Raw genomic sequence first — 13,226 nt, forward strand, 5'->3', positions numbered from 1 at the left:
GTCAAATATTGTTTGTTTCTTAATTTCCATCGCGGACTGGACGTCATACGGAGGCAGTATCACTGCGCATGCGCACTATGGATCCGATGCGAATAGTCCTCTTCTCTTCTTGACTGACAATGAATGTGATAGTTTAATACAATCAGCAAATAACAAAATGCGTATAACAGGTAATATTTTATTTCACAACACTGCCTTGTTCCTTTCGTCTCTGCTGTTCACTTCAAACACGCTCCATACGAACGCAATGCTCTTGTATCAGACGCTTGCTCGATCACCTGCTCATTTGCTGTCACAACGTACCCTACACAAATCTGAAACATTTGTTGCGGCTCCGAGCCACGACGAGGGGCAAGTTTTGGTTTCCAAGGGTGGTTTTATTCCTCTTCAACTTCTCTCTCATACAGAGCCGCCTTTTTCACATGTCCGCACGTCACTTTCCTCTGTCCTCAATTAAACGGTAATTGTTTCGAGCCACACATTTTTTTCAATTAATTTCTGTTCTATTTTTGTCAGAACGTAAGATGCAGCTAAATACGCATCTGATGGGCATCGATTACTTGGCATTATCTTCCGAAGACTAAGCCATTTTGACAAAAGAACATCACATCATCACCTCCGTGAGTCGTCACCTTATCGTGGTGGAAGGGTTTGCGTGCCCCTATGATCCTAGGAGCCATGTTGTCTGGGGCTTCATGCCCCTGGTAGGCTCACCCATGGCAAACGGGTCCTAGGCGAAGGGCCAGACAAAGCACGGCTCAAAAAGGCCCTTATGATGAAAAATATATATGGACACAGATTTCCCTCGCCCGGACGCGGCGCACCGGGGCCCCCCCTCTGGAGCCAGGCCTGGAGGCGGGGCTCGAAGGCGAGCGTCTGGTGGCCGGGCCTTCGTCCATAGAGCCCGGCCGGGCTCAGCCCGAAAAGGAAACGTGGGTTCCCCTTCCCATGGACTCACCACCTGTGGGAGGGGCTAAAGGGGTCGGGTGCATTGCAAGCTGGGCGGCGGCCAAAGGCAGGGATCTTGGCGGTCTGATCGCCGGCTGCAGAAGCTGGCTCTTGGGACATGGAATGTCACCTCTCTGGCTGGAAAGGAACCCGAGCTGGTGTGCGAGGCAGAAAAGTTCCGACTAGATATAGTCGGACTTGCCTCCACGCACAGTTTGGGTTCCGGTACAAGCCCTCTCGAGAGGGGCTGGACTCTCTTCCACTCTGGAGTTGCCCACGGTGAGAGGCGTCGAGCAGGTGTGGGTATACTTATTGCCCCCCGGCTGGGCGCCTGCACATTGGGGTTCACCCCGGTGAACGAGAGGGTAGCCTCCCTCTGCCTTCGGGTGGGGGGACGGGTCCTGACTAATGTTTGTGTCTATGCACCAAACGGCAGTTCAGAGTACCCACTCTTTTTGGAGTCTCTGGAGGAGGTGCTGGAGAGCACTCTTTCTGGGGACTCCATTGTTGTACTGGGTGACTTCAATGCTCACGTGGGCAATGACAGTGAGACCTGGAAGGGCGTGATTGGGAGGAACGAGCGGTGTTCTATTATTGGACTTCTGTGCTCGACACGGATTTTCTATAATGAACACCATGTTCAAACATAAGGGTGTCTATGTGTGCACTTGGCACCAGGACACCCTAGGCCGCAGTTTGATGATCGACTTTGTAGTCGTGCCATCGGATTTGCGGCTGCATGTTTTGGACACTCTGGCGAAGAGAGGGGCGGCGCTGTCAACTGATCACCACCTGGTGGTGGGTTGGCTCCGATGGTGGGGGAAGATGCCGGTCCGACCTGGCAGACCCAAACGTTCTGTGAGGGTCTGCTGGGAACGTCTGGCGGAATCCCCTGTCAGGAAGAGCTTCAACTCCCACCTCCGGCAGAACATTTCCCACGTCCCGGGGGAGGTGGGGGACATTGAGTCAGAGTGGACCTTATTCCGCGCCTCCATTGTTGAGGCGGCCGACGGGAGCTGTGGCCGTAAGGTTATTGGTGCCTGTCGTGTCGACAATCCCCGAAACCGCTGGTGGACACCGGCGGTAAGGGATGCCGTCAAGCTGAAGAAGGAGTCCTATCGGGCTGTTTTGGCCTGCGGGACTCCCGAGGCAGCTGACAGGTACCAGATGGCCAAGCGGAACGCGGCTTCGGCGGTTGCTGAGGCAAAAACCCGGGCGTGAGAGTTTGGCGAGGCCATTAGGAATGACTTCCGGACGGCTTCGAGGAAATTCTGGTCCACCATCCGGAGTCTCAGGAGGGGGAAGCAGTGCAACGTCAACACTGTTTACAGTGGAGATGGCGTGCTGCGTGTTGGTGGGGTGAATACTTCGAGGACCTCCTCAATTCCACCGACACGCCTTCCATTGTGGAGGCAGGGCCTGGGGACTCTGAGGCGGACTCTCCAATCTCTGGGGTTGAAGTCACTGAGGTAGTTAAAAAAAACTCCTTGGTGGCAAGGCCCCGGGGGTGGATGAGATCCGCCCGGAGTTCTTAAGGGGTGGACATCGGGGACAGTGCCTCTGGATTGGCAGACTGGGGTGGTGGTTCCCCTCTTTAAGAAGGGGGACCGGAGGGTGTGTTCCAATTACAGGGGAATTACACTCCTCAGCCTCCCTGGTAAGGTCTATTCAGGGGGGCTGGAGAGGAGGGTCCATCGGGAGGTCGAACCTCGGATTCAGGAGGAATAGTGTGGCTTTCGTCCTGGCCGTAGAACAGTGGACCAGCTCTTCACCCTCAGCAGGATCCTCGAGGGTGCATGGGAGTTCGCCCAACCAGTCCACATGTGTTTTGTGGACTTGGAGAAGGCGTTCAACCGTGTCCCTCGGGAAGTCCTGTCGGGGGTGCTTCGGGAGTACGGGGTACCGAGCCAACTGATAAGGGCGCTTCGGTCCCTGTATAACCGATGCCAGAGTTTGGTCCGCATTTCCGGCAGTAAGTCGGATTCGTTCCCAGTGAGGGTTGGACTCCGCCAAGGCTGCCCTTTGTCACTGATTCTGTTCATAATTATTATGGACAGAATTTCTAGGCGCAGCCGAGGCGTTGAGGGAGTCCGGTTTGGGGACCTCAGCATCGCGTCTCTGCTTTTTGCAGACGACGTGGTGCTGTTGGCTTCTTCAGGCCGTGATCTCCAGCTCTCACTGGAGCGGTTCGCAGCCGAGTGTGAAGTGGTTGGGATGAGGGTCAACACCTCCAAATCCAAGTCCATGGTCCTCGATCGGAAAAGGGTGGAATGCCCTCTCCAGATCGGGGATGAGATCCTGCCCCAAGTGGAGGAGTTTAAGTATCTTGGGGTCTTGTTCACGAGTGAGGGGAGGATGGAGCGCGAGATCGACAGGCGGATCGGTGCAGCGTCGGCAGTAATGCGGACTCTGTACCGGTCCATCGTGGTAAAGAGAGAGCTGAGCCAAAAGGCAAAGCTCTCAATTTACCGGTCGATTTACGCTCCTACCCTCACCTATGGTCACAAGCTATGGGTCGTGATCAAAAGAACGAGATCCCGGATACAAGCGGCCGAAATGAGTTTTCTCCGCAGGATGTCCGGGCTCTCCCTTAGAGATAGAGTGAGAAATTCGGTCATCCGGGAGAGACTCGGAGTAGAGTCGCTACTCCTCCACGTTGAGAGGAGCCAGATGAGGTGGCTCTGGCATCTCATCTGGACGCCTCTCTGGGGAGGTGTTCCGGGCATGTCCCACCGGTAGGAGGCCCCGGGGACGACCCAGGACGCGCTGGAGAGACTATGTCTCTCAGCTGGCCTGGGAACGCCTTGGGATCCCCCGGGATGAGCTAGATGAAGTGGCTGGGGAGAGAGAAGTCTGGGAGTCCCTCCTGAAGCTGCTGCCCCCGCGACCGGACCCCGGATAAGCGGAAGATGGATGGATGGATGGAACATCACATCATTTCTTCCATGGCAGTACTGCTCGCTGAAGTGACGCGGCGTAAATAAAGCTTCCCATTGTGCACGTGCAAAATATGCCCTCCAAAAGGGGCATGATTAAGTAAATCTAGTTGAATTACTTGAACTTGTACCACCCAAGTGACCATGTGTAACACAAATATGAGTACAGTTTGGACATCCCACCCACATAAACAATCGCAATTTAGCTGCTACTAAATAAATAGCTCGCCACCGAACCAAAGTAGCAATCAAAGGCGTCATCTTTTGAGTGTACATATTTGGAAGACGCAATGTTACCACCAAAGGATGATTATGACAAATATCATTACACATTAAAAGGGCATTCAACTACACCGTGTTCCAAATTATTATGCAAATGATATTTATCTCAGATTTTCCTAAATAGTCGATGCAAATGAGTCAGCATAGTTTTCAAGTCATCAACCATTAGTTTAATGAATTCGAATGTTATTGAACAAACCTCCCAATGATAACAGAATTTTTCAAAAATAAAAAACTTAAAATGCACTGTTCCAAATTATTACGCACAACAGAGTTTTATAACATTTTATAGGTTGTTATGAACTGAAATGCTCATCTTTAGAATTTACAGCATTAGGAGGTCATATTTACTGAAATCAAAAGCTATTTCAATCAAAAACATCTTAACAGGTCAAGTTACATTTTAACATAGGACCCTTTATTTGATAGCAGCTTCACAATTCTTGCATCCATTGACCTTGTGAGTTTTTGGAGAGTTTCTGCTTGAATTTCTTTGCAGGATGTCAGAATAGCCTCCCAGAGCTGCTGTTTGGATGTGAACTGCCTCCCACCCTCATAGATCTTTTGCTTGAGGATGCTCCAAAGGTTCTCAATAGGGTTGAGGTCAGGGGAGGATGGGGGCCACACCATGAGTTTCTCTCCTTTTATGCCCATAGCAGCCAATGATGCAGAGGTATTCCTTGCAGCATGAGATGGTGCATTGTCATGCATGAAGATGATTTTGCTACGGAAAGCACGGTTCTTCTTTTTGTACCATGGAAGAAAGTGGTCAGTCAGAAACTCCACATACTTTACAGATGTCATTTTCACACTTTCAGGGACCCTAAAGGGGCCAACCAGCTCTCTCCCCATGATTCCGGCCCAAAAGATGACTCCGCCACCTCCTTGCTGACGTCGCAGCCTTGTTGGGACATGGTGGCCGTCCACCAACCATCCACGACTCCATCCATCTGGACCATCCAAGGTTGCACGGCACTCATCAGTGAACAAGACTGTTTGAAAATTAGTCTTCATGTATTCCTGGGCCCACTGCAGCCGTTTCTGCTTGTGAGCGTTGTTTAGGGGTGGCCGAATAGAGGGTTTACGCATAACTGCAAGACTCTGGAGGATCCTACACCTTGATGTTCGTGGGACTCCAGAGGCACCAGCAGCTTCAAATATCTGTTTGCTACTCTGTAATGGCATTTTAGCAGCTGCTCTCTTAATCCGATGTTTTTGTCTGGCAGAAACCTTCCTCGTTGTGCCTTTATCTGCACGAACCCATGTGTGCCCTGAATCAGCCACAAATCTCTTTACAGTACGATGATCACGCTTAAGTTTTCGTGAAATATCTAAGGTCTTCATACCTTGTCCAAGGCATTGAACTATTTCACGCTTTTCGACAGCAGAGAGATCCTTTTTCTTTCCCATGTTGCTTGGAAATGGTCATCTGCTTAATAATGTGGAACGCCATTCTTAAGTAGTTTTTCCTTAATTGGGCTCACCTGGCAGACTAATTATCACAGGTGTCTGAGATTGATTTCAGTGATCCAAAGAGCCCCGACACACAATACCGTCCATGAGTTTAATTGAAAAACAAAAAATGTAATCTTTATGACACTTAAATACAATTTGCATAATAATTACGAACACGGTGTATATACACACGTATATACACACGTATATACACACGTATATACACACGTATATACACACGTATATACACACGTATATACACACGTATATACACACGTATATACACACGTATATACACACGTATATACACACGTATATACACACGTATATACACACGTATATACACACACGTATATACACACACGTATATACACACACGTATATACACACGTATGTATATGTATATATATATATATATATATATATATATATATATATATGTATATATATATGTATATGTATATATATATATATATGTGTATATGTATATGTATATATATATATGTATATATATATATATATATATATATATATATATATATATATATATATATATATATATACATATATATACATATGTATACATATGTATATATGTATATATATATATATATATATATATGTATGTCGCGTCAGCAGCGCGGCGGTTGTTTACATAAAGGACAAAGATCGACTCGTCCAGGGAGTCCAGGCTTTGTTTTGTTAAATAAAGAGCCGTTTACCAAACCCACGTCTTTCCTTGAACTTTGTTAACGCTACAATATAGTTATATAGTAGATCCGTGGAATAACGACGAGGCTGACGTCAGGGCGCACGCGCGGCAATGTTGACAAAGGACGAGGAATTTGATCGATGGATTTAATGATTTAGAGTGCACAGATGGTTTGATAACATTATTGCTTATATAATAGTTATTTGATATACCGTTTTTTTCCGTGTATAGTGCGCCCCCATGTATAATACGCACCCAATTTTTATGAATTTAAATTTTTTTTTTTTTTTTTTTTTTTTTAAGTCCCAATGATCATCACACACGCAGGGAGGCAATGGGTCCCATTTTTATAGTCTTTGGTATGGTCTTAACTAGGCTGGATGTAATTTTTTTTGTTGGCGTTGATTTCTCCGACTGCCCTTAAACGCACCACCGCGCTCCGTGCGCGCACGGGAAAGACGGGTGCGGACGTGAAAAAGGCGGCTCTGTATGGGAGAGACGTTGAAGAGGAATAAAAACACCCTTGGAAACCAAAACTTGCCCCTCGTCGTGACTCGGAGCCGCAACAAATGTTTCGGATTTGTGTAGGGTACAATGTGACAGACAGCAAACGAGCAGGCGATCGAGCAAGCGTCTGATACGAGAGCATTGCGGTCGCATGGAGCGTGTTTGAAGTGAACAGCAGAGAAGAAAGGAACAAGGCAAAGTGTTGTGAAATAAAATGCACAGAACGGCTGCGCAAGACACGTCAGCTATATAAAGAGCAAGAGTTGTTTTCTTCCTATTAGTTTCAATTCACAGTTTAATTAGCAATTTCAATCAGCAAATAACAAAATGCCTTGTTCCTTTGGTCTCTGCTGTTCATCCTAAAACACAAAGGCACTCTTTAAGCAATGCGACAGTGAGCGCCCGGCACGCCTCTTTCCCGTGCGCGCACGGAGCGCGGTGGTGCGTTTACGGGCAGTCGGAGAAATCAACGCCAACAAAAAAAATTACATCCAGCCTAGTTAAGACCATACCAAAGACTATAAAAATGGGACCCATTGCCTCCCTGCGTGTGTGACGATCATTGGGACTTAAAAAAAAAAAAAAAAAACATTTAAAAAAAATAAAAATAAAAAAATAAATAAAAAAATTTTTTTTGTACCCATGTATAATGCGCACCCCAGATTTTAGGACGATAAATTAGTTAAATTTTGCGCACTATACACGAAAAAAAACGGTATAATTTATACATCGTTATATGGGCCTGTGGAATATTTTGAAGTGCAAGAGCCGTCCGCGGCGCGCGCATTGTTGACAAAGGACGATTGATGGATTTAATGAAGTGGAGTGACACAGATGGTTTTATTAACGTGTTATTTATGTAATCGTTTTTTGAATAACTCTGAATTTTACGTCAGGGCCGTTCTCAGCTCTTAGTTTGTGTTTGTCACGTTAGCATACCTATCGTTTAGCCTGTTGTTGCTCGTTCATGACTGTTCTTGGTGTTGGCTTTTGTCGAATAAATTGCCCCCCAAAGTGCGATTTATACTCCGGCGCGACTTATGTTTTTTTTTCCCTTTTTTTGGCATTTCATGGCTGGTGCGACTTATACTACGGTGCGACTTATACGGAAATTACGGTACATATTTACATGTGTATATATATGTGTGTGTGTGTGTATATATATATAGAGAGATAGATATAGAGAGAGAGAGAGCGAGAGAGTCAAGTAACATGGTGGATGGGGAAAACAGATGCAGGTGCAGGAGTATTGGATTGTTCCCAGGAATAAATTTTAGCAGCAGATGGTGCAAAATTTGAATTGAGAGTTATTGAGTAAATTGGAATTGCTGGAATTCCAAATTTTTCCCAAGAGATGGTGCCAAACCGTTACATGAGACCAGAAGGGGAGTATGGCAAAACAAGCTGAACTAGCAAAAATAGGGATAAACAGAATAACGCGGGGTGTGTTTTGGGTCACACATGGAAGCACAAATGTTTGGATTTTTGATTTTATTTCTTTGCTTGGCTAAATATATTCAGTAACAGCTTAAAGCGATATTATCACGTCATTGGACCAAGGTGCCCACTACTATGAATATGGTGGTGTGTTAAAAAATGTTTGATTCAGGTTGATTCAAAAGTTATGACATGCGTCAACCAGTAAGAAATGTTTAAAAGGTTGATTCAAAAGTAATGACGTGTTAATCAGTAAAGAAACGTTTAAAAGTTTGATTCAGAAGTTATGACGTGTTAATCATAATCAGTAAGAAATATTCAAAAGGGATGTCTTGAGATGTTTCAATCAGTATAATCAAGGATTCATGATTTTATGTTTTGTTGACATTTAACATTGAAGTGTTATTTTCATAAAAAGGTATGTGAAGAATTCAAAAGAGGAATTGGGAGGCTTACCAGGGTGTTGGCTGTATTTTTGGTGGAAAATAGTGTGTGGGAAAAATGAAAAAGCGGAAACAGCTGCCAAGGGGCAGGAGCAGCAGTCTTGCTTAGTGTGGGAAAGGGCGCTGATTGCGCAATAAAGATGCTGAGGTTCACAGCTGAGATCGGGCAATCCTATGCTATACAAAGTATAGGTGCCAGTAAAGGGGGGGGGGGGCAGTGAGGCCTATAAAAAAGCCACCGCAGGCAACCACGAGGCTTCTCTCTCCCGAAGAGCATTAATACGTGAAGAAGTCCGCAAGAGGTCCAAGACTTTTTTCAAGCCTCAGGAATCTTAGTGTGAGACGCAAGATCGCTTGCTTGGATTAACTTGGAATTACTCAAAGAATTGGACTTGACGACATTTTATGAGGAACTAGGTGAGGGGAACGGCTTTTTCTGTTATTACGCGAGGGGGAGGACAGCCGTCCGGCTAGCGTCGGTCCTCTTGAGGCCAACCTATTTCCCAAATTTGAATTTTAGAAATAAAAGCGAACTGATCACTCAACTTTATTTCCACCAAAACTAGCACACAAATGGTAGCAACCTTTTCCTACTTTTCTGATTTATGTTTTATAATCAAAAGGACTCCGGGACTGAATGATTTTATTTGCACGGGTATCATTGAGTGAAATTGTTCAAGTTGTTGAAAGAATTAAGATTTGTAATTCTATTTCATGCGTGTTCAATAAATGTGGCTTGTATAATAATTTAATTAGTTGTGCGCTAATTTGTATGGTACTATATGATGGCGCCGCGGATGGCAGCCACGGTGAGTCGCTTTCTGTTTCTTTGTCTTATTTTGTGTTTCCTGTGTCCTCTGCTAACCATCCCGGATCACTTTTACCATAGAAGCGCTGTTAAACATCGGACATTCTTCTTCTGGTATTTTCTCTCCTGTTCTCTCTGATTCAGAGTGTTTGTCGGAGATTCTAGCCGGAGCGGCGGTCCTATACAAGCTAGCGCGACGGCGGCGCGGAAAACGAGCCGGAGCCCTCGTAAAGCTGAGGCAGAGAGGGTTCCGTTCTGCCCTACTGTCAATTCATCTGGCGAATGTCCGCTCCCTGGCGAACAAGATGGACGAACTGCTGCTCCTCAGCAGATCCGCCGCGCTGTGCTTTGTTGAAACGTGGCTCAGCGAACAAACCCCCCACCACGCCGTGGAGTTAGCGGGGTTTCAGCTAACGCGGGCAGATCGCAGCGCGGAGCTCTCCGGAAAATCAAAGGGAGGTGGTCTCCGTTTCTACATTAATGAACGTTGGTGTACTGATGTCACGGTGTTGAAAGTTTTGCAGCTCTCTCCTAGAAACACTTTTCATAAACTGCCGGCCGTTCTATTCACCACGGGAGTTCTCCTCAATCGTCATGGCGGCTGTTTACATTCCACCACACGCACGTGCGTGTGAAGTCACGCAGATGCTGGCTGACCAGGTAACAGACATGGAGAAACTTCTACCAAACTCACTAATCATTGTTCTGGGTGATCTTAACAGGGCGAACCTCGCACACGAACTCCCCAGATACAGACAGCACGTAACGTGTCCCACCAGAGGGGCACAGACTCTGGACCACTGCTACACCGTGATTAAGGATGCATACCACTCTGTGGCTCGTGCAGCTTTAGGACTCTCGGACCACTGTCTAGTTCATCTGATCTCGGCCTACAGGCAGAAACTAAAAACGTCTAAGCCTGTGGTGAGGACTGTGAGGAAGTGGACAGTGGAGTCAAGGCAGGACCTCCAAGCCTGCTTTGACTGCACCGATTGGGGAGTTTTCGAAGCTGCAACTTCAGACCTGCATGAACTCACTGACACTGTCACATCATACATCAGTTTTTGTGAGGCTCTGTGTGTGCAGACTAAGACCTTCTGCACGTACAACAACGGCAAACCTTGGTTTACACCGAACCTCAGGAGGCTGCGCAAAGTCAAGGAGGAGGCCTACAGGAGCGGCGACCGCGACCTGTTCAAGCAGACCAGAAAAACACTGAACCGAGAGGGCAGGAAAGCCAGGAGGTGTTACGGGGAGAGCCTGAAGAGACACCTCTCTTCCAATCCTGATCCCTCAACAGTGTGGAAAGGTCTGCAGAGCTTCACGGGCTTCAAGAAACGACCCCTCCCCGTCCTGTGGAGAGCCCAAGGCTTGCTAACCAGCTAAACAGGTTCTACTGCTGGTTTGATCGGTCCTCCCACACAACGGGACTTCCTGCAGCACAATCTACATACTCATCTCTCCCCACAACTGCTCTGTCCACACCTCTATCACCGTTGTCACCCAATCTCTCTCTTGCAGAGGCCGCGCCTGCACTCCAGATCCGCGAGAAGGAAGTGCGCCAGCAAGGCACCGGGCCCAGACGGCGTGTCACTTTCCTGCTTGAAAGTCTGCGCTGAGCAGCTGGCGCCCACCTTTGCACGGATCTTCAACCGTTTTCTGGAGCTGTGTGAGGTGCCCTCGTGCTTCAAGAGCTCCACCATTGTTCCAGTGGCCAAGAAGCCCGTCATCACAGGTTTGAATGACTATAAACTTGTCGCACTGACTTCTGTGGTCATGAACTCTTTCGAGAGGTTAGTGCTGAACCACCTGAAGGATGTCATGGGCCCCCTGCTTGACCCCCTCCAGTTTGCCTACCGGGCAAACAGGTCGGTGGATGATGCGGTCAACATGGGACTGCACTACATCCTGCACCACCTGGACACCCCAGGAACGTACCCCAGGATCCTGTTCGTGGACTTCAGCTCTGCGTTCAACACCATCGCTTCTGACATCTTCCAACAGAAGCTCGTCCGGCTTGCGGTGCCTGCCTCCACCTGTCAATGGATCACCAGCTTCCTGACCAACAGGAGACAGCATGTGAGGCTGGGGGGCGTCACATCTGACACCCGGACAACCAATACTGGAGCCCCTCAGGGGTCCGTCCTCTCCCCACTGCTCTTCTCTCTCTACACCAACGATTTCTCCTCAGGTGACTCTCCTGTGAAGCTCTCTAAGTATGCAGACGACACCACTCTCATCGGACTGTTCCAGGACGGTGATGAGACTGCGTACAGACAGGAGGTGGAGCGGCTGGTCCATTGGAGTAGCCAAAACCACCTGGATCTGAACCCGCTCAAGACCGTGGAGATGACAGTGGACTTCCGGCGTGACCCTTCACCACTTTTACGCCTCACTATCCGCAGTAATACTATTCTATCCACAGACACCTTCAAGTTCCTGGGAACCACAATCTCTCGGGACCTGAAATGGACCGGCCACATACTCTGTCCGGAAGAAGGCCCAGCAGAGGGTGTACTTCCTGAGACAGCTGAAGAAGTTCAACGTGCCGCGAGAGCTTCTGAAGACCTTCTACACTGCCATCACCCAGTCTGTCCTCTGCACCTACATCACTGTCTGGTTTGGATCGGCCTCCAAACAAGACAAGCACAGACTGCAACGGACAATCAGGACTGCAGAAAAGATAATTGGAATCAACCTCCCATCTATCCAAGACTTGTACCGCTCCAGGACCAGGAAACGTGCAAGGAACATCTCTACAGACCCTTCTCACCCAGGTTGCAGTCTGTTTGAACTACTCCCCTCTGGACGGCGTTATAGAGCTCGGTACGCCAAAACCAGCAGACACAGAGACAGCTTCTTCCTCCAGGCTGTTGCTCTGATGAACTCACACCACTCTTAGAGTGTCAGAGTCATTACTGTGCAATAAAATCCTGCTCTCCACACCTTTTTTGAATTTGTCTACACCAGGGGTCTCAAACTCCAGTCCTCGGGGGCAGCATTCCTACATGTTTTCCAAGTTTCCCTTGTTAAACACACCTGATTCAATCATCAGGCTCCTGCAAAACGTGAGGATGAACTGATCATTTGAATCAGGTGTGTTTAACGAGGGAAACCTGAAAAACATGTAGGAATGCGGCCCCCGAGGACCGGAGTTTGAGACCCCTGGTCTACACTGTTTGTACTGTGCTCTCTCTGCATCCATTGCAGCCTGGTCATTCTGGAAGAGGGACCTTCCCATCTGTGGTCTCTTCTCAAGGTTTCTCATTTCTCCTAGCAGGAGTTTTGAGTTTTTCCTTGCCCTTTAGGGAGTTTAAGATCAGGCGATGTTTGAGAATATTTGCCATTTTTCACATGTCCTGAGTGTTGTTAGTCACCTAAATGTTGAACAGAGGGTTATGGTGTGGATTTACCAAAGTCAAATTCCTTGTTTGGCACGCTCAAACATAGCGAATAAAACCTCTTGAATCTGCAATCGATTGTTTGTTGTTGTTCTGACAATTCGATTCATTCACAGGTAGTTATTAATATGGTATAAAATCGGACCGTGAAAATTAACGAGGGTGTTTAAATTAGACTAGTCGGATTATTGTTAGATTCAAATCTGTTTAATTTTCCGTTGGTCACGGGCCCATCCTGTATGTGTCTCACTCGGACAATTGCCGAATTGAATTGCCTTCAAAATTATTTGAAGGATC

The 13,226-nt window shown here is 47.4% G+C and overlaps 1 protein-coding gene across 5 annotated transcripts in view; it reads right to left on the reverse strand.

The window, feature by feature from the left end:
* Window positions 1-13,226, reverse strand: part of LOC133159483 (ribosomal RNA processing protein 1 homolog A-like) — a 70,367-nt gene that overhangs the window by 29,578 nt on the left and 27,563 nt on the right. The gene's annotated exons all lie outside the window — the stretch shown is intronic.

This window comes from Syngnathus typhle, linkage group LG9 (genome assembly GCF_033458585.1).
Source record: "Syngnathus typhle isolate RoL2023-S1 ecotype Sweden linkage group LG9, RoL_Styp_1.0, whole genome shotgun sequence".
Classification (NCBI taxonomy): Eukaryota; Metazoa; Chordata; class Actinopteri; order Syngnathiformes; family Syngnathidae; genus Syngnathus; species Syngnathus typhle.